Raw genomic sequence first — 19,355 nt, 5'->3', positions numbered from 1 at the left:
AAGCTCTTATGTACAGATACAGAAAGGTCTCTAGGATATAGTTTGCTGACAAAAATCAAAGCACTGAATAGTGCACACTGTGAACCAAAAGTCTTAAACTTTTTAAATGTCTGAAGTATAATGCTATAAACATACAAAAACCATGATTTGAAATTTTAATTTCATACATTTCTTATTTAGCCTTGTGAATTTGGAATAATAGCTTTTAACTTTAATATTTTTGTTTTATCAGTCTTTTCCATCTTCAATAAGAGATATTGAAACAAAAGTTAAAATAAAATGTATAATTTAAAACTCAGATAACTAAATAACTGTAAAAGAGATTTAAATAATAAAACTTTCAAGGGACGTTGTTTGTAAGTTTGTAGCATTTATAATTCTGAAGTTATTAATGCCTAAAACTGCACCAAGACTTTTAGGACACCCTGTACAGGGTATGGTAACTTTTGTTTAAGAAAAGGGTGGAAATAAGTTGTGTTTGTTTTCTGTTGTTTTTGTAACAAATTGCCACATATTTAGTGGTTCATAACAATACACATTTATTCTCTGCTAGTTCTGGAGGTCAGAAGTCTAAAATGGGCCATTAGGACTGCATTTCTGGCGACTCCAGGAAAGCATCTGTTTTCTTGCCTTTTTCTGGCTTTTAGAGGCTGTCTGCATTCCTTGGCTCATAGCCCCTTCCTCCATCTTCAAAGCCAGCAATGTAGCATTCTTCCAGTCTATCTTTTCTTTGACTCCTTTTCTTCTGACTGCTCCTTATAAAAACCCCTGTGATTACCCGTGAATAATCCAGAATAATCTCCCCATCTCTAGATCCTCAATTTTATTATACCTGCAAAATCCCTTTTGTCATGCAAAGTAACAAATTCACAGTTTCTGGGCATTAGAACATGGACATCTTTAGGTAGCCATTATTCCGACTCCCACATAAGTGTATTCATTTTTTGTTTGTGTTTGCATGACGATACACTGGAATGATGTATAAGAAAGCAGTAAAAGTGGTTACTTATGGGGGCAGGAGGGTATGGGGACAGGGTAGAAGGGAAGATTCTTAATGTATTTCATTTCATATGGATTTGATATCTGAATATATGAACATGTTATCTACCCCAAAATAAGATTATTTAAAAGATGGGGCCTGCTCATTTCAGGTATCCTCAGCTAGGGTTACTTGGATTTTTGTCAACTCAGCATGTCATGGAGATAACGCAATTTTCCTAAAATGGCTGAATTGATTCTATAGAGCCAGAATCACATGAGTTTACTTACACGCAGTGGACTATAAATTGTAGGAGGTTACTTCAAAAAGTTCATGGAAAGAGTCATATTATCTTTTAATTCTGTTTCCCCACAAACTTTCTGAAGGTCTGGAATCTGTGTTTAGTTTATTCTCAGTAAGGGACCGGTGAATACCGGGTGCCCCCCGGGCCTCCAGCGCCCCCGTGCCCGCGCGGCGGGGCGGTTTGCTGCCGCAGGTCCCGCAGGTGGCAGCGGGCGCTGCTGTGCGCTCGGGCGCCCCCGCGCCGGCCTCTGCATTCCAGGCCTCTCTCCCGGTAAGTGAGCGGCGCCGGCGGCCTCGGGAACCGTGGGTCCACCGCACCGAGACGGGAGGGAGGCTGGGTCCCCGCGTGCTGATAGCGCTTCAGCCACCGGGGCTGCTGCGTGGTGGCCGTGCGAGCCGGCGCGACCCCGCAGACCCAGGAGAAAGTGCTTCCACGGAGGACGCGTCGCCGGGCCAGGGCCGGGGCGGCGGCTGGGAGGGAGGCGGCGGGGACGGCGACGGTCCCCCTCCCTCCGCCTCGGCGGGAGCCCGGTTAGTCTCTATGGCGGGCTGGGTTGGGGGGGGACTCGCGCTTGGGCAGGAAGGCCCGGGCGGTGGCTTGGGAGGGGCAGGCTGGCGGGGACGCCGCTGTCTTCCGCAGGTCGTCGGGAGGCGCTGCCGATGCCCGGGAGCCGTCCAGCCCCACGCGGCCTGCGTGCGTGCCAGCCCGGGCCGCTGCCGCTGAGTCACGGCCAGCCCAGCGTGACTCAGGCGCGGCGCTCCCCGGCCACCTCCGGAGTGACACGCGCCGACGGGCACTGCGTCACTCAGTCCAGTCTCTGGAGCGAGGTGCTGTGACCCTGTGGCTGGGGTGGAGTGGAGCACAGCGCGCTGCGTGCAGCTGGGAGGCCCGGGCTGTGCGCTGCTCCGCCGCTGCCCTCTTCCTGCGCCGGCGGGTGCGTCGTCTGTCCCCACAGCTGTTCCCGGAGACTGCCAACCTGTTTCCAACACAGCCAGGGCTCTCAAGGTCAAATTGGGTGAGAGGGTGTGGATGGATTCTCACAGCAGCAACAGCCATAGTGGTGTGAATGACCGACCCTTGGGTGCCCGAAACAACCGTGTTCGATTATACAACTGTTCCTTCCAGCAGCGCTGTCGCCCCCCGAGGAGGGATCCTCGTTTGCTTACACACTAGGCCTTCCTCGGAGTGGGGCGGGAAGGGGTGATTCAGATGAGAACTGTGTGTCCTGAAGGGAGAGCCAGAGCAGGGAAGGTTAAGAGGAGAAAAGGCTGAGAAGGGAGGATTTGAGGGGCTGGAGGTGATGGAGGGAAACTTGAGCAGCTGTAGTAGGGAGGAGGGCTTTGGGGGAAAAGTATATCAAAATGGGCGTTTAGGAAAGTTTTACCTGTGGCGCCTGGGGCAAAGTCCCTTCTCTTTGCGTCTCCTCGCTACCCGCTTGCCTTTTTGTGCGTTGGAGTCTGCTGTTTATATGTGCACGTGGGTAACAGGCAGGCTGGCCAGGGAGGCCTGGCCCAGCCCTGCAGGTGTTGACCCAGGTTCCCTGGTGCCAGGTGCTGTGTTGGTGGGAGGTGGCCGCTGCCAGGGCATCGAGGGGAAGGGAAGGCGGTGAGGTGGGGAAGGAGGGAAAACAGATGAAACGTGGTGTGATACAAAGTTGGCCACAGCCTCACAAGGAAGACTGCAGCTATACACAGGACATTCTGGAGAGGTTGTATGGAACATTCTGGAGAGGCTGCATGGAACTGTTGCTCTTGGATCACCCTGTGAGGGTGGGAAAGTGAGTAAGCAATTGATCTGTCTGCTCCTCCCTCCTGATACTCCGTGGGGCATTATCTTCCCCATGTTCTGAGTGTGTCACCACCTCCTCTGGACAGCCCCGGGGGCGGTCCTCTGGGGGTCTGCTTGGCTTCCTCGTAGTGGACGCTGTGGTGGTCGTGTTGAGGACAGCCCTCCTGTGTGGGGAGGCAGGCGGCAGTGCTGGGTGCTGCTGTGGCAACTGCATCTGTCCCTGCTACCGGCCACTGAGGCCTAGGCTCAGGTGGTGGCCGGCGATTGTGGCCTGGTGTAGTACTTTTATGCTAGTGAGGAAAGATACATCTCCCTCAAGAAATTGTATTTCTTCTTGCTGGGAAGGTTATCATAATATGCTGATTTTTGGTAATACAGGATTCGTTGCTTCCATCTGCCAGAAAATTATCATGGTAAATATGGTCATGCATTGATTAACTACGGGGATATGTTCTGAGAAATGTGTCGTTAGGTGATTTCGTTGTTGTGTGTGTTGTGTGAACCTCACAGAGGGTACTTACACAGACCGCGATGGTACAGTCCGCTACACACCTAGGCTACACGAGGTACAGCCTATGGTTCCTAGGCTAGAGACTTGTACAGCATGTTACTGCACTGAATACTGTAGGCAGTTGAAATGAGAAAGAAAAATCTAAAAAAGAAAAGAACAACCTAAAAAATGTGAGGTCTGCTAAACTTATTGGTCCTAGAGAGATACAAACATAGGACTTCAGTCATGTCCCCCTTACCCATGTGGAAAAAAAAAAAAAAAAAAAAAAGGCAGTGTTTTCAGACCAGCTGGTGCAGCTGAAGGTTGTAAATTATCCAAATATTACCATTGTGACCGTCACTCTTTTCTTCAATGCAATGTTTCTGGAATTTATGACACAGAGAACAATGTATAGCCAATCAGTAGCTTATGTTACTTTTATTAACCAATGTAAATTCTTGGAAAACAACTTTGGAAGTGCCCCTTTAAGACTCTCCTTTTTTCCTTTAAATATTACTGACTTCTCTCTTGTCCTCTGGAGCATATTTTCAAGGCAACTTAAATTTGTGTTTCCCAGGTTGTAATCCGAAAATTTGGCCTACATAAATTCATTGTTTTATATATTTTTGTCTCAGTTTCTTCCTTAGGTTGACAGTAAGACAATGGTATTTGTATCTAAACTTATCTAAACATAGTAAAGATACAGTAAAAATACAGCATAAAAGATAAAAGTGGTACAGCTGTATAGGACACTCACCATGAATGGAGCTTGCAGGACTGGATGTTGCAGTGGGCGTGTTGGTGAGTGGAGAGTGAATGAAGGCCTGAGACACTACTGTGCACAACTGTAGACTTTATTATGCAAACTGTACACTTGGGCCACACTAAACTTATAAAAAGTATTTTTTTCTTCAATAGCAAATTAACCTTAGCTTACTGTAACTTTTTTACTTTATAAATTTTAAATTTTTTTAGGTTTTTGATTCTTTTGTAATAACACTTAGCTTAAAACACACATTGTACAGCTGTACAAAAGTGTTTTCTTTCTTTATATCCTTATCCTATAAGCTTTTTCTATTTTTAAATTAAAATTTTTTTTTTTACTTTTTAAACTTTTTTGTTAAAAACTAAGACAAAAGCACACATGAGCCTAGACCCACACAGGTCAGGATTATCAGTATCACTGTCTGCCACCTCCATGTCTTGTCCAACTGAAAGGTCTTCAGAGGCAATAACATGCACAGAACTGTCATCTCCTATGATAACAATGCCTCCTTCTGGAATAGCTCCTGAAAGACCAACACAAACACACGAGTAATGCATTGTGCTATGATGTTACAGTGGTTGTGAAGTTAATAGACAATAGAACATTTTCAGCTCCATTGTGGGACCACTGTCCTACATGTGGTCTGTCATGTGAGCATCATTGTGTAGCACATGACTGTGTACATATTGTCTACAATGTGAAAAGTGCTGCCTTAGGTGTAATATCCTTGTGCAGTATTCAAGATGTTTGTCTGTCCATGGCCTTGAACTGGCCTCATGGGCTCAGGACAAGAATAGGCTGGCACAGGAGGACCTCTACAACGTTCTTTCCCATTGCATGTGAACAGGCGACTTGTCGAAACTGAGCACAAAGCTCTTCAGGTTTGCCCAAGAATTCTGGAAAGTGAATCTCCAAGTGGGAATAAATACTGAATGAATGAATGGAACAGTCCAGTCACAGAGATGCCTTCTCTTTCCTATTCCTATCACTCAGGAACAAGGTACAGGGTCATTTCCTTATGTTCCATTGACAGATCTAACTTGACAACAATTCTGCAAGGTGATAGGTCTTATTTTTCCTGATTTTACAGATGAGGAAACTGAGGCCCAGAGAGGTTAATTTAATTTCTTTAGATGAGACAGCAAGTGTGTAATCACACTAACATCAGAAAAGGCAGGTCTTCTGACTAAATCCAAGTAGGGTGAGTTAAACTGAACCAGTCTTTGTCTTGTTAAAACAGCTCAAAGCTCAGTCACTTATCCTGGGTTATTCATGCCTCTCTCTAGTGTTTTCTCCCTACTTAAGGGTCAACTTAACAAACATGATTTCACAGTTGAAGGACTGTCTAGATCCCCTAGTTTTCACTTATTCATTCATTCACGCAAGTATTTATTGAATTCCTATTACTGTGCACCAGGCTCTGTCTTCTAAATAAGTAAATAAATGGAGTTTTCATTGTTTTTATGATAGAAGTAATATGGAAATTGTTTAAGCAATTCTTCTCAGCCAGTGAGAAAAAGAATAGACTAAAAACATGGCAGTGAAAGAAGTCCATTGGTATTCCTGTTACTCGGTTTTCTAGGTTGGGGAGCTGGGGGGAAAATGAATTTCTTGGAAGCGTTACAGAGACAGAGGCAAGAGACAGACACAGGACAAGAAGCTTAATGGGGTCTGAAAAAGACCAGGACAGAATGACACAGTGGGTCTGAAAAGGAACTGATACACCGACTCCTGAATCTGGTCCTCATGGATCAATAACTGGTCCCTTTGCCTCCCTCTGCACTGCCCCTAACTCCTATCTCCGTTAATCTGTGAACCTGTTTATGTCACTCCTCTTCTTTGATCTTGATGTCCTCTATAGCCTTCAGGGTAAGTTTGGATGAAATCTAAAGTCCTTAGAATGGCATACAAGTTCTCTTGTCCCCTGATCCCTCCCCACCTCTCCATCCCGTCTGCCACTCTCCATCCCGTCTGCCACTCTCCATCCCGTCTGCCACTCTCCATCCTGACCTCTGTCATTTCCCCAGCATGCACCGCCCCTTGCCCTGTGTCTTCACATGTGCAGTGGTTTAGGTGACCCTCTCTAGCAGCTCTAATGCCCATTCCCCCGTAGGCCTGCCTCCCTGGGTTGTATTTATGTGTTCATGTGTTTGTTCCACCAGATGGGGATTCCTCACGGATGCTGATGCACTTTGGCCTCAGAGCGCAGTGGTTTTCAGTCTGTGCTCCCAGGAGCTGAGAGAGGGGCTTTCTCTCCCACCATCCACCCCCTCCCCATCTTCCTCACTTCACTGCAACCAGCTTTACCTTTATTATTTGTATATTGAAATTCAGCATAATATTTCACTTTTAGAAAGGAGTCCCCTGCTTGGAAAATGGAAATTTAAAACCCACTTTCATAGCACCTAGCAGGCACTCAGTAAGCATCTGTGACTTCTTAGATTGACTCAGGTGTGTGTGAGCAGGACAATGGAGTGGCTTTGGGCAGTTTGTATGGGAGACACGTATAGGAGGCTAGACAGGGTTGTCCAGTTTTCTTCACTGAGGACCACGTTGAGTCCACAGTTAGTGCGGAAGGAGTTTACTTCTGGAGTCTCTTTCTTTTTAAATGTGTGATGGATTTCTTCTTCCTTTGATAAACATCCTTTGGCTCAAAGCCAAGGAGAAAGATGAAGGAGGCAACTCTTCAGAAACAGTAGAGAAAGAATAGACATAAAAATACCGTGATGAAGGAATCTCATTGGTGTTCCCAGGATTTTTGAAAATACATTGTAAAAAGACAAAACAAAACAACAACCCCAGCCCCACCCCTCTCCCCTCCCCTGAGAATGAGGTTGTTTCTGGAATCAATCAGGTGAGCATTAGGTCTCAGATTGGGAATGTCTATTCAGTTCTTGGACTTGTAATTGTTTCTGGGTCCAAAAGAAAAAAGATGCAAGTTGTTGAAAATAAAACATGTTCCTAATGGATCCGTGACTGTTAATAGCCAGGGTGACTCAGTGATTTTCCATGCCAGAGACCTGTTCCATCAAGCCTATATTAAACCCAGGAAGGAAGACCGTATTGACTTTGAAAACCTGGGACATGAAACTGCCTCTATGTATGAGTTTTAAAAATTTATTTCCATTTCTCTCTTGTTCCAAAAAGGATTTAAGGTGTCTTACTGAGATATAAAGACTGTAGCAAGGAGAAATAAAATTGAAGTGGAAAAGAAAAAAAAAAAAGGAAAAGAGAAACAAGGTTAAGGGTATGAAATGGAGCCTGGGCTTAACACAGAAATGTGCACAGACAGGCCATCAGTTTGACTCTCTTCTTTTTCTGCTGTAAGAGGGAAACCTGGTAAATTGACAGGGGCACATGCTCAGGGAAAGAGGAGGGAGCTCTGGTCTGTACTTGTATGAAAAGGAAATGGGGCAGCAGGAGAGAAGCCAATGGAGGGAACAGGAAACAGCAGAAGGTGACAGAACCTGGGCTCCTGCGCCCGTGGAAATTCCCAGGAAGAGGCTGCCAGCACGCTCTCTTAAGCCAGTCCTAACTGGTCTGTTCTGGTAGTGGCATGATGTATTGGATCTGAGAGATCTGAGGAAAAGGCACCAAAACAGTCTTGTCTGACTTCAATACAACCTTATATTTTTATTTTACTGTGTGGTTTATAGAATATTTCACACGTGTCCTCTTATTACTTGATTTCTCATATGAATTAGCCAGCATTACAAAATATTTTCAAACCTGTTCTTTTTTTGGCTGGGCCGCCTTATTGTAGGCGCATATATTATTTTTAATAAGCTTCATGAATTATTTAAAGGTGGGGTTGTTCACTGTGGTCTCCAGAAAAAGCATTGTTTTAGAGTCAGAAGAACCTGGATTTAAAATTCAGCCTTCAACTTATTGAGTGTGAATGACCTTAACTTACCCAGATAATGGAGATGACATAAGCTGTATATTTCTTATTTGGGGTACACTTAATAAATGGTAGTTATTATTATTGAAAATAGTTTGTTATATCCTCCATACTCCTTTTAAGGATCCGAGGTTGGAGATCATTAGCCTATGTATTTCCTTCTATAGAAATGAGCTGCCTCTAGCTAGTGACAAGGAAATTATTCACTCATAGCGGTAGGATCTAATTTAGTGCCTCTCAAACTTTTCAGCTATGACCCAGAATATGAAATACATTTACATTGCTACTCTGTACACACATACCTATCTGTAACCGAGAAAAAAAATCTTGAAGCAGCACTCAGATAGTTTATTTTCTTTTCTATTCTATTTAATGAAAAATGGCTGGTCAAGACCCACTAAATTGATTCCATGACATACTAGAGGGTCTCAACCTACAGCTTGAAAAGCACTGGTATAAATAGCCTTGTTTTATAAGTATGTGTAGTGTGTATAGACTTAGTTCTGTCCCAACCTCCAGACCAAGACACAATGGATTATTTCATTTTTAAAAATCAAAGTAAATTAACCCCAAATTTCCTTGCTCTAGAGAAAGGAAAGTTTTCCTTGTTGAAAACTTAATCTTGATCATCATTGTGGATCTTTTTTCTCCACCCTCTTGGGATCCTGCAGTGGTCGCAGGGTCTCATGTAGTCTGAACTTTTGGAGAGGGCCTTCTGTTCTTGGACCTGATTTCTCGTGGTCCTTAAAAGATAGATGGCACTACTACTTCCATGACAAGCTGGCCCAGACAGGCTTGCTGATGCTGGGATCCTGGCACCAGGGCACAACCCCGTAGGTGTATCATGCAGGCCATTCCCCTGAGGTTCTGTCCCCATGTGGGGTTCTGCAGTGTAGTAGGTCCCTCCTCTCCTGGGACTCACACTCTACTCCTTCAGTCACTTCTGTTCTGTCACTATGCAAGCAGGTATGAAAACCTCTTCCTCTTCTGAGACTGACTCACTGTGTCTTATTTCTGTCTTACAGTCTTGGAAACACCAGGTCTCCTGGGATCAAATCTTTCTGTGCCTTGAATACTCACAGACAGGAGGAGATGGTGCGTGGGCCCATTGTTCAGCTTGGATGTTCCAGGGAAAGCAGAGTCAGATTCCTGGCTTCTCTCCAAATCCAGAGTGAAGAAAAAGGAATAACTAAATGGAGTCACAGTTGGTCTTGCTGAAGAGAATATGCATTTTCCTTCATTTATTTCTTGGAATTAACTATGTTTAGTTCTGATCTCATGTGCTTAAAAACAACAACCAATAATGCTGCTTTCCATGGCATTAGCACATGTCACAGTAAGTAGATTCAGTGATTTCCCCCCATATCTCTATTTCTCTTTTTAAGTGTGCTGAGAATTAAACCTTTATTAATCCTCTTTCTCTGCCCTCCAGCTCTCTCTCCCCACCCCCACCTACAACTGCAGGCCCATTCTGGAGGTGTGCACAGTGATGTGATGTACTACCTGCCCCAGAATCCACAGAGTACTTTGGAATGCACAGGACAATTTACAAAACTTGTACTTGTGTGAGAACCAGAAGCTTGCTAATTGGCTACTAGTTTGCCCCAGGCTTAAGCCGCAAATACCCCAAACTCTAGATAGGCTTGGATAATGAAGATGGGGGCAACTCAGATTGTTCAGCTTTCCACACCTTCTGCATGTTGTACACATGGGTATTTTCTACCCTAATTCTCTTTTCATTATACGAATTATTTCAATCATTTATGCCTCTATTTAAATTAATATACCTGGAAAATTCTATTAAAGTTATGTTCTTTTATGTTCTTTACATCTATTGATGTAATTTTAAGATTGGGTTAAATCCATAGATCAGTTTGGGGATAAGTGCCACCTTAAATTAACTTCATAATCAAATTGCTTAAAACAAATAATATTAAAAAGCTTATATGCAGACAGAGAAAAAAGACACATTACATATAGAGTAACAAAGACAAAACTGATAGTCAAATAACTTCTCATCAGTAAAAATGCAAGCCAGGAGGAGTTAGAGCAACATGTAGCTGCATTTTGTAAATGGAGTCTGTCTCCATATTTTAATAGATAAGTGTAATCTATTTGTTTACATGTAGGCTGCTTACTGATATGTTAGATTTTTTCCTGTCATCTTATTCTATGTTTTCCATTCACCATGTTTCCTCCCAGTCCCTTCCTGACTTCCATTGACTTGATCAGGTTTTCCATTATTTTTCTTTGTCTACTCCTACAAAATTATCAATTTTTAATGCAAATATTTAGATTGTAAAGTCAATATCTTTATCCATTGCTTTAATAATACAAAGACCTTAGAACTCTTCAAAATCAACATTCTATCTTCTGTGTTATCAATTTCATTTCATCTTGTTTTTACCCCTGACCCCCACCTCATTACTGTATTTCATTATTTATAGTAAATGCTTATTTAGATTTACCAATGTATTTACTGTAGACTTCTTGCTTACCACTCAAATTCAGTCTTCCTAAAGTACATTTTTCACCAGTTGTTTCAGGGAAGTCTGTGAATAGTAAACCTGCTTGTCTGAAAACATCTTTATTTTGCTCTAACTCTTAAATGACAGTGTCACTGGATCTTGAGCTCTAGGGAGACAGTTACAGTGTCCTCAGAACTTTGAAATATCATTCTGTTGTCATTTGATTTCTGTTGTTGAGAAGTCTTCTCCAATCTAATTGCCTTTCTTCCACAAGTAACCTGGTAGCTTTTAAGACTTTTTTTCTTTGTTTTTGAAGATTTACTATTTCATTACAATATGTTTAAATGAGATTTTAAAAAGTTTTTCCTGCTCAGGCCCTGATATGTTCCTTTAATCTGAAGACGGTTTCCTTCTTCCATTCAGGAAAATTTTTGGCCTTTAACGTTTCAGATACAGCCTCCCCCGCTTCTATTTTTTCTGCTGTTTTCTTTTTTAATTGTAGCTACACATATTTTGGGTTTTCTCATTCCATCCTTCATGTATCTTAGCCTCTTTTGCTATATTCATCCCTATGCTATAGAGGTTTTTTTTTTTCAGATTTACATTTTAATTAACTAATTTTCTGCTCTGGTAGGTCTAATATGCTGTTTTCCCATCCACTGCCTTTTTAATTTCAATAACTTTATATTTTATTTCCACAATTTATAATTTCCCTTTCAAAAGCATGTATTCTTTTCTCATATTACCCTGTACTTGACCTATGCTTTCTATACCTTCTTTTATTTCTTTAAATATTTTAAACAAACGTATTTTATAAGCTCTTTCGGCTTATACCATTACCTTTAGTTTTGGGGAGTGCAGATTCTCCTGTTGATGACTCCTGTGATTCTCTCTTCCTTGGTGAGACCTAGAAATTTTTCTTGTGAATTTTTCTTTAGTGAGGATACCAAGAGTACCATGTATACTGGGGTGTCTTAGTTTTCTAGGGCTGTCATAACAAAATATCATAGACTGAGTGACTTAAACGACAGACATTTTCTCACAGTTCTGAAGGCTGGAAGTCAAGGATCAAGGTGTGACCAGGGCTGGTCTCTCCTGAGCCTGCTCTCCTTGACTGGCAGATGGCTGCCTTCTTGCTGTGTCCTCACATATGACCTTTCCTCGGTGCATACACAATCCTGGTGTCTCTTCCTCTTCTTATAAGAATACCAGTCATTATGACCTCATTAACCTTAATTACCTCCATTAAGGCCCTATCTCCAAATACAGTCGCACTGGGGGCTAAGGCTTCAACTTATGTATTTTGGGGGTACACAATTCAGTTCATACTGAGGGGTGAAGAAATGTCTCTATAGAGCAGTTTTGCATGTATCTCTGCAGTATTTCTAGTGGTTTCACCCATTCCGGAAGAATTTTTATATGAATTTCCGAGCTTTGGGTTTTTCTAACCATACCCAAATTGTAAATTCAGACCTCACATCTCCATTTTGATCCATTGTGGGTGACTCTTTTTTCCAGGGACCAGAGGAGACAGTAATCTTCTTGTTTCTTCTCTGGGCAAGTAGGAAGAGTTTTTCAACTCATGTCTGTGCAAGGGATGGAATTTGAGACTCCTGAAGTTATACAAGAGCCTCCTTTTTCATAGCTCTGGGACTAATTCTCCTGTTTCTGTATGTGTGTTAAAAGTCCAGCTCCCAGACAGTAAGGCCTTTGTTTGGGTATGACACCCTTGGGCCGTGCTGCTTCAGCTCTTAATAGCCACTCTGGCTTTGCTTTCCTTTTTATTGGGACCCCTTTCCTAAAGCTTATAAGCTGGGCTAATGCATTTAAATTTATTTTTAGAAGGTTACATTTTATCCCCAATGTTTGTGTGTTTAGAGAAAGATGGTGGGAGGAGGGCAATGAATTTCTTCCATGTCTACTCAGTCCACTGTATTGATCAAAAGTCAAAATTCTGGAAAATCTGTCTGTCTTCAATAACCCCCTGCAGTGGCCAGTAGCAGTCCTTCAGTGGCAAAGCTCATGTTCTCAGTTGTACACTCCACTGTTTTCCTGTTTCTTACCTGAGAGACACCTTTAAATCTTAGTTTATATTGTAGAGATTATCAACGGGTGAATGCTCAGGTTCTTCATGGCTATGATTTTACATTCTATCCTCTTTTCCTCTACTTGCCTTCCTTGGGGGAAATAGATCCTTTTCTTTTTTCCACATCAATTATCTTAAAATGACAAACCCAGTGAAAATAATTGCCCTGGGGGTGGGGGAGGGAGAGGGAGATTAGAGAGAGGTTAGGTGGGGGACAGAGAATAATTACGATTTGGGAATAATTACATTTATAGTAGGCAGGCTGATAATATTGATCCGCTCACCACATCTCTTGGGCACAGATGCTGACGATCAACTCTGTGCCCCATGAATATGTATAAACAATTAAAAAAAATAATTGCCACCAGGGGAAAGAACTTTATTTCCTTTTTGTCGACTAAAAATGTGGCTGGTCGTGTTTCTGGGGGAAAAAAAAAGGATGAAAAAGACACCAAACCTGCTGTCCTGTTGGAGATGTCTTTGTAGGGCAAAAAAATCCTAAAATGTTTAGGTTAAGCATAGCTACAATGGGGCAGCAACAGTTGATGTGAACAAAGGTAGATTCCCAGTGAGGTCTCCAGGGAGCCCTCTCCTGACTGGACTGATGAGCTGGTCACGAGGAAAGCAGCTCCCAGCGGGATCCGCATAATAGATACTTCACAATGGGAAGAGAACAATAATTACAAAAATTTAAAAAATGCCAAGAGCTAATGGATTTCTCAGCTCTATTTTCAGCAACACAAGTAGAATTATGTTTTAAGAAATTTGATTCTATGCAACTTAAAAATCTTGTTGTGAGGCGCTCGCACAGAGGACTCCAAGACCAGCATTGGTTTTATAGCTCTTTTAATAGTTGACAGCTCTTTTTGGTTGTTACAGCTCTTTTTGATGTTACAGAGCTTCATTGCTTGCAAGCAAGGGGAGCACTGGGGAGTAAAGACTCCTAGACCAGTGTCTCCCTGAACAAAGGAAAGAGGCAGTCTTGATAGCCAAAATTCCCACCCTAACTTTTTGCCCAAGTTCCCATTCAGGTCCTTTTATGTAAATGAGGGATGTAGCCCAGCTAATTCGTATTGGCTGATTATGGGACATAGTCCATTTGTCAGCTCTGGAGCCTAATTTCATGGGTGCAGGAAGCAAGCTGGGTTCACGATTAAGACAGCCAAGCATAAAATTTCTAAAACAATTTCTCCAGCAAAAGGGGGCAGGTTTAACAATCAGAAAATGCTCAGGGTTCCCCACTACAGTCTCCTGCTGATTTCAACATTTGGGGCCTCCGGTAGTTGTTCTGTCTAATCAATTTCTTCTGAGGAAAAAAATAAAAGAGGACATTTCTTTCCCTGCAAGTTACTTAGCCTGGAAATGTTTCATTTAGAAGCTAAGAAATATTCCACTGCTAATTACTTAGCATAACAAACATCCTTTCCTTTTAGATGGAAAGCTATTGGACAAAAACAGCATCAGGCATTCTGATTGTAGCTAAAAATGACAAACGTGCTGCAGGTGAACTTAGATATGAACATGGACTGTGCTTTTATGATGTTCTGTGCACTTCAGTTGTATTCTTAGGTCAGCTCTTTCTACAAAAGAATTGGAGAGAGTGACTTTTCCCCCTTTGTACTGAATTTCAAATCGACCTGTGCTGTTCTGCCATCCTGTCACAGAACAACCATAAGATTAATGATGGCTTTTGATGACAAGGATCGATGGCAAAAGTCCTAGCTCTATCTCAGGTCTCCTGTGTCACCTTAACTTACCCTCTCTAAGTTTATTTGCTCGTCTTTAAATAGTCTGACAAAAAATATAGTCAACCGCATTCCAGTCCAAAGAGCTAACACTGGAGAAAATCCAAACTCAAACAATATGTAATGAAGGTCTGAAAGCATCCTGCATCAGCAGATGCGTAGAGCCAGTCTAGTGGATTTGAGGTTTAGGGTGCTAATCTGGGATTCTAGAAACTTGGGCTGTAACTAAAAGAGAGTACATGTCTCACCATAAAATAGTTAAAATCCTTTTAAGCAGCACAGATATAGAGGCATCTGCAAAATGAGGGCATCCAGACAGCTGTTACTCTTCCTGGTCACCTGAATGCAACTTCTTGTGAGCTCTCTTGAAGCTATGCAGTTCTGCAGTCTGCAACCGAAGGGTAAGGCTAGGGAAAAGAAGAGAGCAGAGAAAATGGTCTCCAGAACAGTCTGGATACATCTGTGCATGTACAATGAAAATTTTTGGCAACTTCTGTATGAGGCAAGTTGGCACTATGCTTCATTTTCCTGGAGAGGCAGGCCAAATATGTTATTGATCTGGAAATGCTTTATTTGCCTTTGGCCAAAAGCCACTAATTCATTTATTGGTCTACCCATCCATTCATTCAACCAGTGTTTATTGAACACCTAGGATATGTCATGTTCCATTCTAGGTGCTGGAGAGGGAGATATATATAAAAGATATTAAAATAAAGTGCTATGAAGAAAAATAAAGCAAGATAAAGGGGATATATCCCAGGGTAAAAATATAGCTTTTATCTGGAAAAACATAATGTAGATAATGAATTTGCATAGTAGCTGTTAGGGAAAGACTTTTTTTATGGTATTCAATTTTTTGTATCTTTTATTCCAGTAATCTATAAAAGAGCCAGTTTTCCCTATGAGAAAAACAAAATACACTATTTTCAAGGATAATGTATTTATGTTTAGAGGTATATATGTATCATGTCAATTACTAATTAAGCAATTAAGTTCCAAGATGTTGGATATTGCAGAAACAGATCCTGAGCTGGAGTTTGGTGGGCAGCGAATTTATTAGAGATTAATACCTGTGGGAAGGAGGAGAAGGAAGCAAGGTTTCTCTAGGGGAGAGGTTGAATTACACTGCAAACCAACAGTGCTAACCTATGCAGAGCTCTGGAGTATAAATGGCCTGCCAGAGTGTCCCATGTTGCACTGAAATGGCTGGACCTTTATCCCCTACCACAATCGGTCAATGGATATAGGTCACACCAGGAAGAACATTTACTTGGGCAAGGCAGCTCTCTGGAGCTGAGGTGAGAGAGAGAGCTGGAAGCTGTCTGCAGACATCTAGCACAAGTCCTTCATTGAAAGTGTTGTAGGCAGTGCATCTCCGTGTCCTTGCACAAGGAGGCATATATACACATACATGCAAACTAGGAGAAATACTTGCAACATAATAACAAAGAATTAAGATACTTAGAACCAAAGAGACCTTAGGAATCAATGAACAAAAAAAATTAACACTACTGTACAATTATATATATGTGAAGGAGGCACCTGATTAAGAAATTCACAATATAGGGGCCGAGCCCGTGGCGCACTTGGTAGAGTGCTGCGCTGGGAGCGCAGCGACGCTCCTGCCGCGGGTTCGGATCCTATATAGTACTGACCGGTGCACTCACTGGCTGAGTGCCGGTCACGAAAAAATGACAAAAAAAAAAAAAAAAAAAAAAAAAAAAAAAAAAAAATTCACAATATAGATAATAAGTATATGAAAAAAGATCAATCTCATCGAACTTGAAATTATGTAAATCAAAGTAATAAAACAATGAGATACCATTTTTTTTTTTTTTTTTGACCGGTAAGAGGATCGCAACCCTTGGCTCGGTGTGGTCTGCACCACGCTCAGCCAGTGAGCGCACCGGCCATCCATATATAGGATCCAAACCCGCAGCCTCGGCACTCCCAGCGCAGCACCCTCCCGAGTGAGCCATGGGGCCAGCCCGAGATACCATTTTTAAAAATCATATCAGGGAAGATAAAGAAAAATAGTAGAACTTAAGGAGAATGAGGATTGGGGAAATGAGCACTCATGCAACTACTGGTGGTAGTGTAAATTGGCACAACATTTCAGGAAGGCAGCTTTGCAATCTACCTGAAAAGCCTTAAAATATATGTGCCTAATAAGCCATCTGTATTTGTTATCTATTTCTGTGTAAAAAGTTACCCAAAACATAATGATTTAAAACAATAAGCATGTATCATTTTGTGTTTTTTGTGGGATTTGAAAATAACTTAGCTGGGATGTTCTAGCTCAAGGTCTTTCAGGAAATTGCAGTGGAGCTGTCAGCTGGGGTTGCAGTCATCTGTAGGCTTGACGGGGGCTGGAAGATCTGCTTCCAGGATGCTGTTGGCAAGGAGCCTTGGTTCCTCAATGGCTATTGGCAGGAAGCCTCAGTTTTGCTATATGGGCCTCTCCATAGAGCTGCTTGAGTGTCACTAAGGCATAGCAGCTGACTTCCCTCAGGTGAGTGATCCAAGAGCAAAGTAGAAGCCATGATGTCTTCTATGACCTCCCTTAGAAGTCACGCTCTGCCAATTATTCTGTTTATTAGAAATTAGCCACTAAGGTCAGCCTGCACTCAAAGGGAGGGGAATTAACTCCACAGAGGGGAGATGTTTCAAAGAATTTGTGGACAACTATAAAAGCTACCAGTTTGCCCACTGACCACAAATTGTTTACATTCCTGCCACATGCAAAATACACTCACCCCCTGCCAAGGTCTTTAAAAAATCTCATCCGGTCAAAATCCAGGATGTTGGTATCTAAATTAGCTCCAGGTGTGGATGAGGGTTCTTGGACACGGTCAAGAAGTATAGTTTTTTGAGCACAGTTTCTCTCGGTCTGAAGACATGTGAAGTACAGAGCCAAGTTCTACTTCTGGGAGTTTATTCTGTCAATGCATAAGTTTCAAAAATTGAAAAACGTGATTCATACAAGTGTAAAACTGGCATACATCAAATATTTATTCATTAATGAGGGATGCAGTAAGATCATACAACTAAGGGGCTGGCTGGTTAGCTCAGTTAGAGCGTGGTGCTGATAACACTAAGGTCTGGGGTTTGATCCCTCTACCAGGCAGTTGTCAAAAAAGAAAAGAAAAACAACAAAAAACTGGTTCAAAAGGCATTTTGAGGAACTGGATATTTATGAGAATTTTGAAAAAAAAGGATGTTCAAATCAGATTGCTAGGTTAGGTAGAAAACTGCATTATATAGTGCAGGACAATAGGGCCAAAACCTTTGTGATAATCTCTTCTACTGGACAGAACCATATAAGGTAACTTATAACTTCACAGTATCTGGGCTATATTCAACTAATAAATACCAAAGGCAAACACAGGGACATTCTCCTAAAGAACTAAATAATGCTTAGTGGGCTTTAAAAAAAAAAAGCCCCAGCATGTTGTTGAAAGAATGTGCACACTCGTATTGATCTCCTTAGAAGTGAACAATTTTAAGAAAATTATGGTGTTGATGCACATGGATTCAGTGCCTAAAGATATTCATCATGGCTTTGTTTGCAAAGCACACTTTGAAAACTGGCACCTGAGAAAAGGATGCCTTTTGCCAATTTGCTAGCTTGAGCCCTAACCTCACTTGCTCTCTAGAGTTCTCCCCTCTAACCATCTAGTCTCACCAAGCTATTTTCTTTCTTTTTGCTTCTATCATTTTCACAGAAAGCAGTGGGTATGGGCTGAATGGTGAGCACTTTTGTGCTGGTGGATTTGCAAGTTTTATATTTTCAACTCTCAAGGAGAGTGAATACTTTTGGATGCCATTTATACCTGAGAAAGGTGTTCTTACCATTTTCCAGAGAAGAAGGGCAAAGATTCATTCATTCCATAATTACTGGTTGACTCTGCTTGATGTTGGGCACTTTCTAGGTGCTGGAGACACAGAGATGAATAAGTTCTCAAGTCCAATAGGAAGATTAATTATAGCAATAGACACAGTAGCCCCACACCCTTGCCACCAGAGTGTGGTCCTTGGACCAGAAGCATGGATGTCACCTGGGAGCTTGGTAGAAATGCAGAATTTCTGGACCTGTTCCTGATCTACTGAATCAGAATCTTTATTTTAACAAGATCCCAGGTAATTTGTACACCCTATTGGATGTGAGAAACACTGCTTTAGTCTGCTCTGAACTTACTCGTGTTTCTACTTTCCACCTCTTATGTAAAAAGCAGAGACAAAATACTTGTTTTCCAACAACAGCACAGCCCCCACTGCTGGTCTATAATTTTAAAGCTTATATTCTGACATTTGTAATACTAGAATGTCTGACCAGCACATGCAAACAAGAACTTTCCCTTTCCTTTCCCAAGTTAATTTCTTGGCTGTCTATCCTATATAGTGAGAGAGACTGGGAAGATAACAATAACCAAAATGCAGTAATAGTCATTCTGTAAGCTTAACTACAGTCTTTTAACAAGAGTTGGTTCTTTAAAAAAAAAATTATTTATATATTTATCTATTTATTTTTTGACTGGTAAGGGGATCGCACCCTCGGTGTTGTCCGCACCACGCTCAGCCAGTGAGCGCACCGGCCATCCCTATATAGGATCCGAACCTGCTGCCTCGGCGCTACCGGCGCTGCACTCTCCCGAGTGAGCCACGGGGCCGGCCCTATATATTTATTTTTAATGGACATTATTTTTCAGGCCAGTTTCAGATTCACAGCAAAATTGAGAGGAAGGTACAGAGGTTTCCCATTCACCTCTGCCCCATGCATGGTATACCTCTAAAAAAATTCTGTCCCCATGCTGTGAACTCCACACGG

The 19,355-nt window shown here is 42.1% G+C and overlaps 1 long non-coding RNA gene across 2 annotated transcripts in view; it reads left to right on the top strand.

Annotated features, from left to right (window-relative positions):
• Positions 1-2,093: 2,093 nt before the first annotated feature.
• The window catches only part of LOC134361760 (uncharacterized), a 31,422-nt gene continuing 14,160 nt past the window's right edge, over positions 2,094-19,355 (top strand). For both annotated transcript variants that reach the window (XR_010021476.1, XR_010021475.1), the window contains exons 1-2: positions 2,094-2,298; positions 9,254-9,564. This is a non-coding gene — a long non-coding RNA (uncharacterized LOC134361760). The remainder of the gene's footprint in view (positions 2,299-9,253; positions 9,565-19,355) is intronic.

Source organism: Cynocephalus volans, chromosome 13 (genome assembly GCF_027409185.1).
Source record: "Cynocephalus volans isolate mCynVol1 chromosome 13, mCynVol1.pri, whole genome shotgun sequence".
NCBI lineage: Eukaryota > Metazoa > Chordata > Mammalia > Dermoptera > Cynocephalidae > Cynocephalus > Cynocephalus volans.
Note: the sequence above shows the minus strand (reverse complement) of the source record. Positions and strands in the feature narration are given on the sequence as shown.